The sequence below is a fragment of the Berghia stephanieae genome, chromosome 2 (genome assembly GCF_034508935.2).
Source record: "Berghia stephanieae isolate SIO BIC M18660-M18661 chromosome 2, UCSD_Bste_1.3, whole genome shotgun sequence".
NCBI classification, from domain to species: Eukaryota; Metazoa; Mollusca; class Gastropoda; order Nudibranchia; family Aeolidiidae; genus Berghia; species Berghia stephanieae.
Genome location: NC_088361.1, coordinates 58283425 through 58288424, shown reverse-complemented (window position 1 = coordinate 58288424; position 5000 = coordinate 58283425). Strand labels below are relative to the sequence as shown.

The 5000-nt window shown below is 32.1% G+C and overlaps 1 protein-coding gene across 1 annotated transcript in view; it reads left to right on the top strand.

Annotated features, from left to right (window-relative positions):
• The first annotated feature begins 1023 nt into the window (after positions 1 to 1023).
• LOC144965225 (protein white-like) overlaps positions 1024 to 5000 on the top strand; it is a 64351-nt gene continuing 60374 nt past the window's right edge. Inside the window, exon 1 of the mRNA XM_078900330.1 lies at positions 1024 to 1287. The gene's annotated coding sequence lies outside the window, so the exon portion shown is untranslated. The remainder of the gene's footprint in view (positions 1288 to 5000) is intronic.

Here is a 5000-nt window from a genome sequence, read left to right as displayed (position 1 = left end):
TAGAGTTTGTCTCTGACCTTATTCTATAGTTTAAATAAATCATCGAGGGGCGGAACGCGTTGATAGGATATTTAATTTGTTTACAACTGCGTGTTTGTATGTCTATGTATGTATGCCTGTGTGTGTGTGTGTGTGTGTGTATGTATGTGTGTGTGTTTGTGTGTGTGTTTGGGTGTGTACATAAGAGAGAGAGAGAGAGAGAGAGAGAGAGAGAGAGAGAGAGAGAGAGAGCGGTTGTATCTGCTTTTTTTCTTGCATTGATGGGCGTTTGCGACAGCCCTTTATAATGCCTGTGTCCTGGTACCTTATGTTTATGTTGATATTGGGCTGTTTATTGGCTCTTGTTGTGTATGTGCTACAGAGAGGTAGATGAAGATCATATAATATATATATATATATATATATATATATATATATATATATATATATATATATATACATACACACACGCATATATATATATATATATATATATATATATATATATATATATATATATATATATATATATATATAATATCTTTTTTTTTTTTTTATTTAACATATATTTATATGGGATCTTGGGAAGGATCCCCACCCCACAACACAACCCTCTTTTGGCTTTCAATCTTTTCATAGAAAAACGATGTTTCGAAATATTCCAAGGCTAGATTAGTCCGTTGAAATAACAAAAATGAATAAAGAAATTAATTAATTAATTTTTTTAAATGGTAAAATGAAAAGAGTGCACCCCTCTTTCAAATAAATCTCCTATATATGTTTGTAAGTATGTATGCATGTATCGAGGAATGTATGCATGCTTGTATGTATATATGCATGTGTGTTTGTATGTATGTATGTATGTATGTATGTATGTATGTATGTATGTATGTATGTATGTATGTATGTATGTTTGAGTGCCGTTGTCAGCGTAAATGTGATAAAGAAAACTTGTGTATTTGCGTGTAAGAGTAAGACGGAGACACACACAACAAAGAGAGAGAGAGAGAGAGAGAGAGAGAGAGAGAGAGAGAGAGAGAGAGAGGAGTTGAGAGAGACAGATAGTCCTACAGCTATTGCAAAACATCTACTAACGTCAGTGACCTATGACAGCAGTCAATCAAGATAGTGTCACAGTTTGTAGAATCTTACAACGACCTTATTACTTCTTGGTCATATGATTAGGAAACAAAGATATCAAACGCTTGTGTTGTAGTGTTAAATAAGAATTGTTTTATAAGCACTGTAAGTGTTACTTGATTCAACTGTGCATTTGTTCTCTGAAGTGGAGTTTTATGAAATAAAAAGGTTTGTTATTTTCATTACAATTCAAAGTGATACTAAACCGCCAGAAGCTGTGAACTGTGAAGAGTAATAAACAAAAAATGATTATAACAGCTTCAAAAAGAGCAAAATAGCAAACACGAAATATTTCGGCTTCAAAATCCTTCTTCGGCCAACAAAATACTAAAAACATGAATACATTACAATAAAAACTGGTTATTATGTAATGTAGTCGTCATGTTTTTATTGTTTTTCATGTTGTTGGCTGAAGAAGAGTTTAAGCCCCAAACGTTCCATGTTTGGTATTTTATTCTTTTTTAAAGCTGTTATATTCATTTTTTGTTTATTTCCATTAATGCAAGGTCGTGTTGCCTCTCCACATCATTGATTTTTTCAACGCCATCCTTTCCACTACTTATTTTGTGCTTAGCGCCTTACAACGTTCATATTAATATTATTTAGCAATCACTATGAAAAATGTTTTTTTCTCTTTTTGAGGAAAATTTTGGTCTAAAATCAAAGCCCTATCTCCACTGAGTAAAAATGTTTTTGAATTTTGAAAATCCATTAATAAATAAACAAGTTATGCAGTTTCAAAGGTGTCATTTATTTGGATGACCTGCAAAGAGGAAAAAAAACGCGAAAATATGGGACGCTTTTTCGGCATTTTTTTTCGACCTTTGGTTGTATCTTGCGTAATAAGTGGATTAAAAGATTGAAACTTGATGAGCTAATTAGGATGGTGTTTTGTAAAATACGGGTAAAGTACTCGTCATATTCATATGAAATTTTACAACCAAAAAGAAGAAATGTTCATGTATTACCTTGTCAGCGACAAAACCTCCACGCCCGGTAGTTTTAGAAATATTTTACTCCAAAGAGTAAAAATCTATTTTTAACGGTCTTCTGGTAATCGCACGAGTTTTGTCGCTTGACATAATCTAAAATGACCTTTTTTCTAACTGTGTGCCAACTTTTAGTCATATTCATCAATAAACAGCGTCGTAATTAATTTTTTAAAATAGCATATACGAAACGGCTTCGTCCCATATTTTGACGCGTATTCGGGCACTTCGTAAGCGAAAAAGAGGCCCAAAGATTTGTGCGGGATAGTCATTGCTATATTATTACAATATGACAGAAAATATAGAAGGGACCGGAAGATTAACTGACTACCCTAAAGGCATATATATATATATATATATATATATATATATATATATATATATATATATATATATATACATATATATATATATAGAATATATATAATGTATATATATATATATATATATATATATATATATATATATATATATATATATGCTTTTTGGGAATATAAAATTACACTTTGAATTATTTATATTATTTATCACGCGATCCTTTTTCATGGTCTTGTTCATATAAATATATACATGTGTGTGTATGTGTGTGTGCGTGCAGGATATATAAATTACATAAGGACATACACACATGTATATAGATAGAGTGAAGTTGACGTCACTCTGGTCATTGTTATAGATTTTTTTTTTGCCATCCACGTTTATGAGTAATTCTCACTTAATTGTATTATCCAGACTATAAAAGTTCATGGTTACACAGAGTTTTGTGTGTTGGTTCGTTATACTTCCGGATGGCAATGTTGTGAGCTTCGTAACCTATTTGTTCTCAGTTCCACTATGTCTTACTTTTTCTTGGGTGCTTTAATTGTAATTCTATAACTCTTTACTGTCCCATTTTCTTCCTTTTTACTGGCGCTGATATAACCTAAATGTGTTGCAAGCGCCGTAAAACCCTTAAAAACATAAAACATTATCCAAGCGCATTCTATCTATACCACACACATACACACTCACACAATGAGAACACACAACAGCATAACACCACAAATGATACTAATCATCGCCCAATTATTAACAAACACACCGGAACAAGCAATAGGGATGAAAATATAAACAACGAATTACGGATTTATAGTCAGCCGAGGATGTGCAACCAGCACTGAAACGATCGTCCTGACAAAATACAATGTATGTGAGTGTCCCTATTTATTTTAATGCTCTAATTAATATCATCAAGCACTGTAGTATCTACAAGTACCAACCAACACTCGAAAATATACAGTTTATATATATATATATATATATATATATATATATATATATATAATATATATATATATTCATATATATAATACATTATATATATATATATATATATATATATATATATATATATATATATATGTTGTGTGTGTGTGTGTGTGTGTATGTGTGTGTGTGATCACAAAAACAATATAGACGATCAAGTCTCGATTGTTACAGGCCACAAACCTTGCCTGGTCTTGTTTAATAATCAACACTAATTGTACTTAAAAGATCTTTCATTTAACAAGAATATATGCCATAGGTGGTTTAAAATAACTTTTGCTGGATAGTTTAGATATCAATCTATTTAGATCATCTTAAATCAAAATCCATGATTGATATAATAGTAAAGAAAAATATTGCATGAGCCCAATTTACACGTCCACCAAAATATGAACCATACGCCAGATTTTATATTACTCTCATGTCATTATCATTATAATCACCAGCGTTTTGTTTGATTTTTAATCAAGTGTCCATCAACAAGATTTGTAGTTTAAACGTTATTTTGGAAGACCATATGTGTGATGGTTAATACAAATAATTCAAAAATAGAACAATTATTTTCATATTCAACTTGGCGTTCACAGGCAGAAACTGAAAAATGAAACTGAAATTATCGTTGACCTTTTTCATTTTAATTTAAACATTCCAAGACATAATGTGGGTAGTCAAAACAGGGTCATATCTACATCCACCGTCTTAGGAGACTGATGTAAAAGCACTTTTTTGCAGTATTGTAGCTTATTAAGTCATCTCGGTTCTACGTCATAAATCATATAAGACAAAATAAGACAAATAAGGTAAAATATTACATATAAAAGGCCCTTTTCCGCCGGGATACAAATATATTGGGTTCCGATACATCGATAAGGATTTGATAAAACGGAATGTAGCAGCTCCATTTATTTGAGAAGAAAATACTATTATATTACTTACTTTACCGGAATTCCGTCTCCCTACAGGGGTTGAATGTCATGGAACGTCATTCTTCACGCTCAATAGCCATTACCGAGCAGTCGATTATCTTTTTGCCAGTTGTTGCCTCCAAATTTCCTATCCATGACTTCCTTGGTTTGCCTCGTGCCTTTCTGACAGCCTCTTTCCCATCTAGCACTGAGTTTTGGATTGTGTTGTGTCTCCTAACGTGTCCATAATAGTCCTATTTTCTCATTTTAACTTCTGCCAACAGAACAAAAATATTTGATTTCTTTCAGGTCCACAGTACTCTCCGAATTCTGCGGTATACCCACATCTCAAAGGCATCAATTTTTCTTTCTATCTCCTTCATTATGGTCCATGTTTCACAGGCACAAAGGAATGTGGACCATACGTTGTTTTTGTTGATATTTTAAGCTAGTGAGGATTTTTCTCATTTTCATGAAACTTGTTTTTGGCATTGCTGATCCTTCTTTTAACCTCTGCAATAGATCTGCCATCTTCCGTGATGCAATGGCCGAGGTATGTATAAGCCTGTACTTGTTCTATTACTATTGCTTTTCCTTCTATTGTTATGATGGCTTTGGGGTTTTCTTCTGCTCGTGTGAATACCATTTTTTCGTTTTCTGTATATTAATTTTTAGTTCATAA